The sequence below is a fragment of the Myotis yumanensis genome, unplaced genomic scaffold (assembly GCF_028538775.1).
Source record: "Myotis yumanensis isolate MYYU_CA2020_CCGP unplaced genomic scaffold, mMyoYum1.0.hap1 SCAF_13, whole genome shotgun sequence".
NCBI classification, from domain to species: domain Eukaryota; kingdom Metazoa; phylum Chordata; class Mammalia; order Chiroptera; family Vespertilionidae; genus Myotis; species Myotis yumanensis.
The window spans coordinates 28,328,728-28,343,123 of record NW_027223764.1 but is presented as its reverse complement, the minus strand read 5'-3'; the positions used below and the strand labels follow the sequence as shown (position 1 = coordinate 28,343,123).

Here is a 14,396-nt window from a genome sequence, read left to right as displayed (position 1 = left end):
TTGGAATTCAGTGTTTGACAGGAAAGTTTTGCAGAACTTAAAAGATGGTGATAATTTGATTCACTGGGATAATAAGCTCCAAATGACTTCCCAAGGATATAAAAAAAATCAAAGTGAATAGAATTTTAAAATATTTTGTCAGGAGATATAATCAGAATACTGTCAGAGAAGTCAAAAACTGGCTAAGGAGAAAGCAAAGACCTCAGCAAAATAGAGGAAAAGCAACACATGTGGAATTTTATATTAAATATCTCAATTTGAAAAGCATTTGACTACAGCTGTCTTTGTCGCATTTCCTTAGCAAGCGGCTTTCAGGGAAGTGACCTGCAGTAGTGAATACTGACTAAAGCATCAGACCTGCCCATTTCTGGGTGGCTTTTCATCTAGACCTCAGTCTGACTGGACTAGCCTTCACACATCATGTTTTTTAATGATTTGGCTTTAAGAAATGAAGGATCGCCAGGCCTGAGTGGCTCAGTGGTTGAGCATCGACCTATGAAACAGGAGGTCACGTTTTGATTCTAGATCAGGGCACATGTCCAGGTTGTGAGCTTGATCTCCAGTGTGGGGCATTCAGGGGGGAGCCGATCAATGATTCTCTATCATCATTGATGTTTCTATCTCTCTTTCCCTTTCCCTTTCTCTCTGAGACCAATAAAAATATATTTTTAAAAAAATAAATGAAGGGGTATACATAAAAATGAAAATAACTGAAAATTCATCAATATGAAAACATTCACAGAATGGACTGCTATAATGCAATTAAAATTATGTTTATAAAGAGTATTAATGTATAGGGAATTCTTATAGTATTTTTGAAGTGAAAATACAAGATACAGAATTATCTCTAGAAGAAGAAGGTCTGTGTGTGATGAAGTGTAAAGAAAAGAGTATTTGGAGTTATTAGATGTATCCAGGACCCAATGTGAGCCTTGCCAACTCTTATACCTTGAGCAGGTTGTCTTACTTTCCTGAATTTCCATTTTAGCATTTGTAAAATGGCATTTTCAAAATTACCAAACTAACAGAATTATATGTGAGAACCAATGAAAATATAGTGTTACTTCCAGTAAATGGTGGGTGATTAAGCTGGTAGTAATATTAATAGGAAGGGTAGGAATTAAGACTTGAAACAATATCAGAAGAAAGTAAGACACAGGCATTAGGGTTCAGTTGCCTTTGGTGACAGCACTATATTTTTCTTTCTACTTTTCTCTTTTTATAAAACTTTCTAGAATGGGAATGCTTTTTTATATTGAAAAATCTTTAATTTTAAAGGTAGTTTATGAAAATAATTATGCGATGAGGTAAAACAAAATGCTATTGCTCATCTAAATAATTACTTAAATATAGATACTTAATACTGGTTGACTGTTATTGGTATATTCAATAATATTCTTTTTAATCAATCCTCTTCCTACAGCCTGTATGTAAATACTAGTGGGAGGAATTTTCCTCTAATAAAGAGACGGAGATGATGGCCAATGGTTAAGGACTTCAGAACAGGCTCTATTTAAAGAGTCTGCTTGTGAAACCTTGACTTTAATAGGGCTATTTAGCTGTATGCTGTTTTCTTAACCTGGCTTGCCAAAACTTTGTTTCTTCTGAGGTAAAGAGTCGATTCTCTTGAGTCTTCAACACAGGATGTAAAACTTGGTCCCTATCTATGATTTTCATGAGCTCTCCTTTCCTAAGTATCCTCACCATTCCTGACCTCGGCTACACCATGAGTACCATCATAATGACTGCTGCACTCTGTTGTTCTAAGATTATTTTTTCTAATAACCAGGACTTATTTTCAGGAAATTAATTTTAATCAAATTGATAATATTCTCTTTACCAAAAATTCCTTTATTTTGTTTGGGTCAAAGAATGAGGCCATCAATTGGCTCATATTTTCTAATAATATAAAGATTGGATATTATCAACCTCAGAATCCCAACATGTTTAGCTACACATGGTATCATATCCTTTGGTAAATATGAATAGTGCTCCACTAAAAATATGAGCCCTAGAAATGCCACAAGGGTAGAAATAAATCTCCCTTCCATGAAAATAGTTAGCTCAGTCCAAAGATGATTGCACTAGTCACTTTCTCTTGTCTGGTAAACAGTATTATTAACCCACTGTATGAAGACGTCAAAAAGATGACACAATGAGATCTAACACAATCCTTTAGAATTTTTCAAATGCTTAAGTGCTTTTTAAAAGTGTGGGAGTGAGGAGGGAGAAGAGAGGAATTTCAGGTTGCTTTTGCTTCTCAAATTTCATTTTAAAAGGAGAACATTTCTATCTCAAGTCTCCACTAAAGCAAATTTGAGGCCTTCATATATGCTTTTGTGTCACTTTAAAACAAACTGAAAAATATAAGACCCATGTCTTATCATTTATCCCTTCGTGCAGGTATTGCCCAATAGCATGTTTGGCTCTGGAATGTCACAAATAATCCATCTCTTCCTTGACAAGATAGAAATCTTATGCCTCTGTGTAGTAACTCAAAGATGTTCTTATCAGTGAGCAATACGTAAAGCCCTGCCTCTGTGTAATTTTCCATGAAGTCCTTTCCCACTGAAGGACTTTAGGTCAACTCACATTAGTCTCCACTTGCTCCGACATTATCCTATATAATAAAAGCCCAGTATGCAAATTGTCCCCTCCACCTGGAGTTCGACCAGGGGGTGGGGCCAGCGGTGGCAGGCAGCAGCAGGAGGCCATGGGAAGGGAGATGCCCCCCCGATCGGCAGCCGGCAGCCTCTAGAGACCCTACCCATGCACAAATTTTGTGCACTGGGCCTCTAGTAGATTATAGTCAACCAGAGCCTCCACCTAATTTTTTGAGTCTTTTTCTTTTCCTGAAGAAATAGTCTAAGACACTCACTGTAATAGGATATGAAGCTGCATATGAGGTCAGATAAACTGTGCTATCTGTATGGGAGCTGGGAAAGCTGCTATCACAGGTCCCAGAAGGTGGCTATCTCCTCTAACCCAGAGTATATGTTTTAACAACATTTTGTAAGAAATCAGCAGCCTGATCTGGGAGGTGTAAGAAGCAAATACAAAGACCTTGATTTCTAATCTTTTTTTGTCTGCTTCCATGAACAAATCTATTCAAACCAAAAACAAACAAAAAAAAAAACTTTCCTCCCATACCCCAAGTTTGTGGTTTTTAAAATCCAAACACCCGTAAAAGTTACTTGGTTATTTCACGCTAGCCCTATTCATTTGTCATCAACAAATTGTCAACCTCTAAAATATTAGCTATATATAGCAGTGTGCTGGTAAACAGGCTCTCCAGGGAAAAGAAGAAAAAAAAACCAGGTTTGTAGGGTTTGCCAATTTCCACGGTATAAATAGTCTTGCCACACCTAATTTCAAGTTACCAATGCAAAGGCAACCTACTTACAAAATTCCTGAAAATGTAACAAGCGGTTCTTTTATGAGCCAGTCTGAGTTGGCTCCAGCACATTCCTGGATATAAATTATTTTTTTTAACATCTGAAGAATTTAGTGCACCTTAATTTATAAATGCTGCAAACAATCTGATGATCCTATGCTTTATTAAAAATTTCATTAGGTGGTATAATATCCCCAGATAATTTAATGCCAGGATTAGCCATAGTTCTTCCAAACTCATAATTTTAAGAAAATAAATTGGAAGGTTCACCTCTATTTGCTTATTGCAGAGAAAGTTTCGGAGGAGACACAAAGAATATTTGACAGAAATTGTCTTTTTACACAAACTGAGGTAAAAGTGGGCAGTTCCAGGGTGAGGATAGGGAAATATGCACCCACTTCTCTAACCAGGGAGCCAGCATTACTCACTATTAATAAACAGAGACTCTTTAGTTTTCTCAACATTAATAAGAGGATATCTGACATTGTGGTTATCATATCATGGGCTAGCAACATCTACGTAGCACTAGTTTTATCTCAAAGAGTGAAAAGGCTATTTCAGATGGGATGATTGGGAAGTCTTCTTTGAGCTGAGGACTGCTTAACAGTAGAATCCAACCATGCAAAGATCGTGGAGAAGAGCATTGTAGGTAAAAGACAAAGACAAAGGTCCAGAGGTTGGAACACACTTGATCTGCTCAAGGAAATTAGACCTGTATGGCTGAAGCATAGAATGAGCAAGAAGGGAAAGGATAGGAGAGTGAGACGAAAAGGCAGTCAGGAGCCAGGCCTCATAAGACCTTGAAGGCTGTGATAAAGACTTTTATTTTATTCTAAAGCCTTGGGAATCCAGTGAAGGATTATAAGAAAACCTGTAATTTGCAGATAATCTATCAGACATAAAGAATAAATAATGCAAATTTATTTTTAAATGATACTTATTTCATGGAGGGTTTCTATCATGAATTTCATCAATTAGTGGATATAAAAACATAAGCTATTATCATATTACTTAGAAATTCTTATACTTGAAACTCTTGGGAACTCTCATAAATCTTACATTTACTTGGACTCTCAGCCACCTTTTACATATTAGGAGAGAATGAGTCTGCTCTCCAATTTCAGGCTTTCGCTAGACGCTAAAAGGTTACACCCCATTCACAGCCTCTCTAGATTAGTTCCCCCTGAACACATGCCAAGTAATAGTAAATATGTCCTAAACGTGTGAAAATTAATATCTGATCCCTTCATTTGACAAAGACTTCCAGGCACTGTAAAAAAAACAGTCAAGCCTGGCAGGTGTGGCTCAGTGGTTGAGTGTCAACCCATGAACCAAGAGGTCACTGGTTAGATTCTCAGTCAGGGCACATGCCCAGGTGTAGGCTCGATCCCCAGTAGGGGGCATGCAGAAAGCAGCCAATGGATAATGTTTCTCATCAATGCTTCTATTGCTCTAACTCTCTCCCTTTCGGTCTCTCTAAAAATCAATAAAAAACATATTTAAAAAAATAGTCAAAGCTATTAAATTATTACTAATAATGGGAATTACCTAAAGTAATTTAAAGGTATAGAAAACTTCTTTAATAAACTTTTTTACTTAAAAAAACCTCACTAAATCTCTTTAGCTTTCAATGGTCACTTGTAGGTTCAAATGTCAGGAGAAGCAGTAAATGCAGTTTCAAAGTCACCTTGACCTACAATAGTGTTTCTGAACTTGGCAACTCGGAAGTCTAACCTCTGATTGACAATTCATAGCTCTTTTATTCAGATAAAGTTATTGCTAGACCCCTTAAGATTTTCTAACTCCAGGAGCTATTGCAGCAGGATAACTCCATCTATCTACTGTGAAATATTTGTTTAATAACCTATAAGCAAGAAAAATTCTTGGAGAAGTCCTCTTACTGCCCCAACTATTAAGATTCTGCCCAAACAGTGGGTCCTATTTCTTGCCTAACAGCTTTCCTGAGTGAACTCTGTAGATAGACATAAGCTGGCTGAAAGCTAAGAAATATCAGTCAGCCCACATTTTTTAAGATAAAATTTAATCCCACAAAGGTATTGGCTAATTTAGATACTTCCTCAAAACTGAAAATCAGTTTTTAACAAGTATCAGACTATTTTCACATCAACCAACTCTGCTATAGCTATCCCATTCTTTTTTTTTTTTTTAATATTTTTTTATTTTTTTTTCGCTTAAAGTATTACAAAGGGTATTACATAAGTGTCCTTTTTTCCCCCCCGCCCTTGACAAGCCCCTGCTCTCCCTTACCCCCCAGTGTCTTATGTCCATTAGTTATGGTTATATGGGTGCATACAAGTCCTTCGGTTGATCTCTTAATCCCCTCTCTCCTCCCCCGAAACCCTCCCTGGCCTTCCCACTGCAGTTTGACAATCAGTTTGAGGCAGCTCTGCCTCTGTATCTATTATTGTTCAAAAGTTTGTAATGGTCTTTATTATCCATGAATGAGTGAGATCATGTGGTATTTTTCCTTCATTGACTGGCTTGTTTCACTTAACATAATGCTCTCCAGTTCCATCCATGCTGTTGCAAATGGTAGGAGTTCCTTCTTTTTAACAGCAGCATAGTATTCCATCGTGTAGATGTACCACAGTTTTCTAATCCATTCATCTACTGATGGGCACTTAGGCTGTTTCCAGATCTTAGCTATGGTGAATTGTGCTGCTATGAACATCTGGGTACATATATCCTTTCTGATTGGTGTTTCTGGTTTCTTGGGATATATTCCTAGAAGTGGGATCACAGGGTCAAATGAGCTATCCCATTCTTACAGCAAAAGGGAGTTATGACCCCCCCACTTGATTATGATGTGTTATTTTTTAATATTTTATTGATTTTTTTAGAGAGAGAGGAAGGGAGAGGGAGAGAGATAGAAACATCAATTGTCTGTGTCCTGCTGGAGGTGGAGCCCACAACTTGGGCATGTGCCCTAACCAGGAATCAAACCAGTGACTTGGTGCATGGGAGGACACTCAACCAACACTGGCCAGACATAATGTATTATTCCTTAAAGTATTGTATTTGATTTGCTAATGCGTTACTTAGGATTTTTGTGTCTGTATTCATCAGGTATATTAGTCTGTAGTTGTCTTTTATTGTATCATCCTTGTCAGGTTTTGGTATCAAGGCAATGGTGGCCTTATAAAATGTGTTAGCAAGTATTGCCTCTTCTTCAATTTTTTGGAAGAGTTTGAGATGAATAGGTATCAAAAAATAGAGGTACCTCATGACCAGCAATCCCTTTTCTGGGTATCTACCCAAAATAATTAAAAACATTTATTCACAAAGACACATGTATCCCTTTGTCCATTGTGGCATTATTCACAGTGGCCAACACATGCAAACAACTGAAGTTCCTCTCAATAGATGATTGGATAAAGATGTGGTATATGGATGGACCTTGAGGATATCAAGCTAAGTGAAATAAGTCAGACAGAAAAAGTTAATAACCTTATGATTTCACTCATATGTGTGATATAAAACTGAAAACAAAAAAAGAACAAACAAGAAAAATAAAAAAAAAAACTCATAGACACAGACAATAGTATGTGGTTACCAGAGGAAAGGGAGCTTAGGGGTATCAAAAGTATAGGGGGTCAAATATATGGCGATAGAAGATGATTTGACTGGGTGGTGAGCACAGAATGTAATACAGAGATCTTGTGTCATAGAAATGTATACTTGGTTTGCATATAATCTTATTAACCAAGGTCACCCCAATAAACAACAAAAAAGTAAGAGTCATAAAGAATTCAAAATTATTTGCAGCATTCCCCCCTATAACCAGTATTTGATACAAAACAGGGTAATCACCGGGCCAAAATATATGATAGCAACATAGTTCTTAAGTGACCAATGATATTAATGTTTTGTCTGATACATGCATTGCAAATAATTTTCAGTTGCCATTTCCCTTCCTTTTTTTCTGTAATAAGTATCTGAATTAAATTAGATATTATAACTCTAAAACAAAACAATGATTGAGGCAAGTAAGAAGTATTATCCCATACAATATTTATTTGCTCAAATGTCCCCTAAGCCTTCTCCTTTTTAATTATTACTTTCACCTCATTCTTATTGACTAGGCACCATGCTAAATCGCTCTAACTATTAAAGTCACTGGTTAGATGCTAACAGCTGGAGCAGACATGTATTAATTAAAGGAAGAGAAGATTATCGTTCGTTGTAGGTGTTCATCAACATACAAAAAGTCAGTATTAAAGTATCCCATTCAACTCTTCAAGTCATTTGGTGCTCCAAAAACACATACCACAGCCATTTCACACTCCTGACCTTAACTTAAAATAAGGCAGATCAAACTCTTGTCGGATAAGCTCCTTTCTTATCATGGAAGTAGAACTGTGGGACCCTAGCAGGTGTGGCTCAGTTGGTTGGCCATCCTCCTAGGCACCAAAATGTTGCCGGTTTGATTCCCAGTCAGGGCACATACCGGGGTTGCAGCTCAATTCCCAGTCAAAGTTCATTCAGGAGGCAACTGATCAAAGTTCACTCTCACATGGATGTTTCTCTCTCCTTCTCTCTGCCTCCCACCACCCCCCCCCCAGCTCTAAAAATCAATAAAAATTTTTCTTAAATAAGAAGAAGAAGTGTGGAGTTTCAGATAAATACTCTAACGTGTTTTCCATGAAAATAAATAAGACTATACACATTACATTACAGAAGAACCATGTGGCATGATCAATTATGAACTAACTCGATTTTTGAAGTTTAGATACTTATACTGCAAAACAGAGCAACGACTGGGAAGAAACATTTAACTTATCGCAATACAGTGTTTTGAAGCAATATTATAGCTTTTAAAATACACAAACAATCGAGTTCTAGAATTAATTTGTTTCTAGCAAGGTCAACATGATCACACCATCAGCATCCATTAAATTCCTTATCACCCACGGTGACCCTCCCGATGGGGCATAGATTGGGTACCATGATGTTTTGTGTGGTCCTTTGAAAACCAGTGTGTTTCATCACCATCTGCTGGGCCTTGTGATTTCAATTATTGCAATGATTGATTTTAAAATTGATCATTAAAGAATCAGTTTAGAAAATATTCTGTTTGGATGTTTCTCATATTTAATCTCTGGGACAAATTACATTTTTAAAATCCTCACCTGAGGATATGTTTATTGATTTTACAGAGACAGGAAGAGAGAGAGCGAGACATTGATGTGAGAGGGAAACATCAATGGTTGCCTCCCATATGCACCAGGGATTGAACTTGAAAACTTTTTGGTGTATAGGACAATGCTCTAACCAACTGAGTCCCCTGGCCGGAACCAAGTGAACTTACATTTTAGATTACCTTACACTTGTCTGAGTTCAGCATCAGGAAAATAACATGTTTCTACCAACCACCCAACTCCAAAACATGGATGGTTTCATCTGGCTAGAAGTTGTGAGTTGGGTGATTCATTATTCCCTGTAGTGATGCTTCCAGAAAATTAGAGCCAAATTTAGCCTTGTTACAGGGACATGCAGGTGTTAGGAGGCAGATCGGCTTCGTTTGCATTAGGCTTTCATACATTAGATATTTTGTGTCTGCATAAAGGGTGATGGCATATATATCGAGGATTTTTTTTTTTTAAAAAAAACCAAGCATGTTCCTAGTTGTAAAAGCTTTGTGGTTTCGAGGCTTCTTAGCCAAAGTGAAAAATTAACCAATGATAATGACAACGTGACTCATCATCACAGCACTGGCAATACACTAGTACCACTTATATTGATTACGTGGTTACTCTAAATTCCCTCACAAAGAGCTTTACCTCATTTAAGCCTCACAATGACTTGCTAAGTTTGCCGCGGTGGAACCGAGGCTCAGAGCAGTTATGTCACCTGTCCAATGCTGTGTGACTAATAAGTGACAGATAGAGTCAATATTTAAAGGTAAATCTGTTTGACTCCTAAGCCACACGCTCCTAAATTATTTGACTTTTGAGCTCACAATACGGAATTGTATCGGAAATTTGAATATAGTTTTCCAATTATAAAATCCAAAAGCAAATGTTCTTCTCACTTATCTCTAATTCTGCGAAAGTAAGAATGCTACGCTTGGAAAATATGACCTTTATCTGCAGAGAGCATTTCATGCTTTCAAACACATCCCCGTCTGACATTTCATTCCACTATTGCCACAAACGTGTGCAGTCGGCAGAGCAGATGTCACTATTATCCCTATTTGACAGATAAGAAAACAAAGGCGCAAAGGGGTCAGATGCTGCCAGTTTGTGTGAGAGATTAAAGTGGAACTTAGGTCTACTGATGACTGGCCTGAAATAAATGCTTTTCAGATCTTCCTTCATTACACACTCATTCACATTCTCTCTCTCTCTCTCTCCCTCTTTCTTAATCCAGTTTAATGATCACTCACTTGGACAAAGACTGAACCAGTATCCATTGAACCAGTATCATCGGGGAACTGTGGCCATTTGACAATAATTCTATGGTTTAAAAAATTGTCTGGTGGTTCATTCAGAGAGATTGCCTTTCTGAATAAATTCATTTTCCACATTACTGAAGTATGAGCATGTTTTGTGGCTTTCACATAAGATAACCTCTAATACAGAAACAACTCTTGAATTCAGGACTAAAATTTAACTTATCTGGATGTCAGTGTGTTCACATTTTTTTCTCTTCTCTGCCTTGAGCAGTTACTCTTTCTCTCTCTCTCCCTTCCCACAAACCCTGCCTCAGGTGAACTTGATACACAAAAATGGAGAGAATAGAGTGTACAAATATTTACTATCAATTGGGATGTATATTTGTATTAGAACTCAAAATAAAAAGGAAGTTCTCATTATGCTTATAGGCTAAACATAAAATATTCCAAGAAAAACTCAAAATTATATTAATTTTGTATTTAATATAATTGATGACAATATATTTCAAAGTCAATATAAGATACTAAACATTAAATGCTTTCTATGTTATTATGGTAGAAATCTAATATATAAGATTTATAAACTTAAAACATGTTAGCATAATGGCATATACATTATAATCTATTGAGTTAGCTACCTTAAATTTTTACTGAAAAACACAGAGAGGGTAGGAAAAAAGGGAGGAAAGAAATGAGGAAGATAAATGAATGCAAGTTTATAACTTGAATCCACTATCTATGTGTCTACTTGTACCATGCTGTCTGTTACAGATTTGCCCTTTTAAGAAAGTGCCAAATAGTTAATATTTATTCTTTTTTCCAGCACAACTATTCCAGGTTCACATGTAGCCACTGCAGGTAAATACAAGCAATAACGATTCATGGGTTTATAACACAACCATTATTATCCACAAAGTGATTTACAAAGTGACCTAGAGTTGCTGCTGACATGAGTATAGTATTTATGGAAGTAAGTCAAACCTACAAATCTAAAAACTCAGTACTAAAAATGTATCCTTTGTGAAATAAGGTCACACCCATCAGTGAGAGAAGGACAAAAATAACAGAGAAGCCATAAAGAAGTGGAGGCAGGCCATGAAGCCAAGGAGATGAGTATAATAAATAAATGCCGAGGACGCGGGGTTCATAGCACAAAATATACTTGAAGTGCAAACACATTTGCAGGTCCATAATCTAACACTCAAGGCCTCCAGCCAGTCAAAGGGGGAACTACAGGGCTTTGCTAGGCCCAGGTTCCAAAAACTAGAGACAGGCTAGAGAAGGGAGGAGCCTGGATTCTGAGGTTGAGGGACACTGAGTCAAGGTGAGGTCTAGAGAAAAAGACAGCTTAAAGAATTCATCCAAAGGGAATTCAGGAAGAACGGAGCCCAAGACATTGACTCTTCAACCTGAGGCAGTGAGAGACAGCAAGAAGGATTCAGAGGGCAGGAAGGAGGCAGAGCTGCCAATGTTCCTGAGGCCGTGGTTGCCAGGGAATCAGGGGACTCTTTCATGGAGCGGTTGGGTTGTGACCTACCCCTAGATGTGCAGGTGCTATCAAAGATGTAAGGATTGTTGGAAAAACGATCTCCACACAGCCCATTCCATGGTTTCTACATCCTATGTCAATCTCCAGAATGAATGAGGGAGAAGGAAAAGGGACAAAGAAATGTAAGGAGTGGGAGGTAACCCATGAGGACACTCTACCTTTTCTTGTAGGTAGAGTCTAGGTGCCAGGACAGCTGCCTAGGAAAAAGCCTTTGGAGCATTTTTAATCGCGCATGTTATTTAACTTTGTCCTCCCATAAAAAACTTCCAGAAACAAATCAGTCACGTTAGTTAGGAAAATGGTTGATGCAAAATTCAGTGTTCATCCCAGAGCCCTCTTCAAGGTCATGCTGCTCCAGGTGTATCAGCCTTTAGGCAGCAGTCTGCTCAGCCCGACCCTTATATTGTTCATTCATTCATTCATATTCATGCTCATGTATTCACTCATTCATAAAAAAAGCATTTATTGAGAGCCCATGCATGGCATTGGGTGCACAGGGATAAATGAAATAGACGGAGTCCTTGCCTTCTTAGAGTAAAATTCTAGTAATAGAGGAAAGACAACATAGATATAAACAAACACAATATTATTAAAATAGAGAAAATGTTTGGAAGGTTAAAAAGTGGGTCCTAAATGTAGAATAAAGAGGAAGACCTATTTGGGATCTGAAATAAAAACCTGGCTGGAAATGTAATAGGTAAAATAAGCCACCCCATAGGAGATCTAAGAGAAGGGCTCTCAAAGCAAAAGGAACGGAATGTTTTCAGGCTCAAGTTTGGAGAAGGAAGCCCCTGTGAGCTGGAGCGTCTGATAAGAGAAAGGCTGGCTGGAGGTGAAGTTGGAGATGTTAGCTGGGGCTTGTTTAGACAGAGCCTTGCAGACTGCAGGAAAGAGCTGGGTTCTCAGTACAATAGAAACCTGCTAACACGGTGAAACAAGGATAGCGACATGGTCTGGTTCATGTTGGGAAAAAACAAACGCATTAGGATTTCAATGAATGAGCTGGGACAATTGTAGGTGGAAGTTAAGAGGAAGGAAAGCTCAGAAAAAGATGCTACTGTACTATTTTCAAGCGAAACATTAGGATGGCTTAGATTAGGAACATCACAGTAGAGAGGGGCAGAAGTGTGGATAAGGTGAAAGTATATTTTGCAAGCAGAAGCTCTAGGATTTACAGGTAGATTAAATGTGGGGAGGAGAGAAAGGGAGCAGTCATAGGTTTCCAGTTTAAGCAACTGATTAGACATTGGTGCTAATGAGATGGCTTAGACTCAGAGAGGTTACAGGGGACCAAAGGAACCCAGGAGTGGGTCTAGGGAGAGGAGCTCACAAAAGAGATTGAGAAACAGCAGAAACAGGAAAGAAAACAGCAGGGAGGTGGCGTGAAGGAAGCATTTCAAGGAGAAGGAATGCATAACGTTTCCTTTTGATTCCCACCAGACGTATAGTTTCCAAAATGATTCGTTTTATTAAATCACTGGTCTTTCTCTCGAACATGAGTCAATCATAGTCCAGCAACAATAAGCACTGCTCTTCATTGGCCCAATTTATAAAAAAATAATTTAAAAATATCTTTACTATTGCTCAGTTTAAATTAAGCATAAGGGTATCACAGCAACTGAAACTTGCTTGGAAACAGAATTACTTATAAGAAAGCCACTAAGACTTACTGTCAGTCCTCCACATCTAAAAAAATATATACACAGCACATATACCACACATATAGGCATGCACTTAAGGCTACAAAGTTTATTGTGGTAAGGTTACATGCAGAGAAGGTTACATGATCTATTTTAAAAATTTCTGAATATGTTAAGAGCATGAATCCCTCCTTACTTATCAGAGCAAAATGGCAATCAACATGAATCAAATCAAAATTAGACTGCCATCTTTGGAATGGGAAGGATTCCTTCATGTGCAGGAAATACACTCGTTAGCAATCTGACAGGATAATCGATACAAGAAACTTGTTTAACGGATTTTATTCTCATACCAAGTTCCTGCAGATAAAAAAAAATCATGAAACCATTAAGCAGAAAGGCAGGCAATAGAGAACATGAAAGTGACTCAGTATTAATCATACGTTGACTCACTCACTCAACATCATATACTAGTAAGCCTCATTACCCTCCCCTCCATTTACTTCCTAAGTGGAGAACTGTATCATAAGTGACACCATTCAGAGAAATGACTGCGCCGTGAGGATCATTAAGATTTCTGTACCAAATATAGTATTGTGAAGTTCTAAATGTCAGGGAGGCAAAGCTTTGCTCGGAGTTCATAAAATGAAGACTGCATTTCACTTTTGACTCTTGGAGTTGTTATCATGTTTATTATTTACTCTTTCCATTCATGGATAACTTTAGCCATTTAACCCAGCTTCTTAGCTATGTTAAATTCTTTTAAAAAGATAGTAGGGAGTAAATGCATAAGTAAAAAGTACCTATTTTTAAGTTTAATCTTAATAGACTTTTTAGGAAATAATGACATGCTAAGCTACCTACGTATCCACACTCAGTACATACCCACTTGGAATTCTTCCCAAGTTCATGGAACCAGATGTTCCATTGCTAACTTATACTAAATTTGGCATATAGTGTTCTTGTCCTCTCCCTGAGACACCCACAATCATTTTCCATAGCATGTTATAGAAACCAACAATATGCACCTTTTTCCTAGCAAAAATCCCCAAATGTTCAACTTAGTATTATGACACCCTCCCCTGTCCTACTTCCAGCAAAATCCAAAGGCATTTTTTCTTACTACATTTAATCGCCAATCTTGTCTTGCATCCTTCCTTTAACTTAAGCCTTAGCTCAGCCTTCCGTTATCCCTTACTTAAACTGTTATCACCTTTGCTCCCCGTCTAATATCAAACGGTCCTAAGAGATGTTCTTTCAGCTGTTTATTCTGAACTTGCCCCTCAGCTTGTCACAGCACACACCTGTGAATCAAACCCTTACCCCACAAACTCCAGCCTAGCATCCCGTTTGGATTTGTGAGGATCGCTTCCCAATGTAGTGGGTAAACTACAAATA

At 37.7% G+C, this 14,396-nt stretch overlaps 1 protein-coding gene across 2 annotated transcripts in view; it reads right to left on the bottom strand.

Annotated features, from left to right (window-relative positions):
* The window catches only part of PRKG1 (protein kinase cGMP-dependent 1), a 1,083,951-nt gene that overhangs the window by 936,635 nt on the left and 132,920 nt on the right, over positions 1-14,396 (bottom strand). The window lies entirely within an intron of this gene.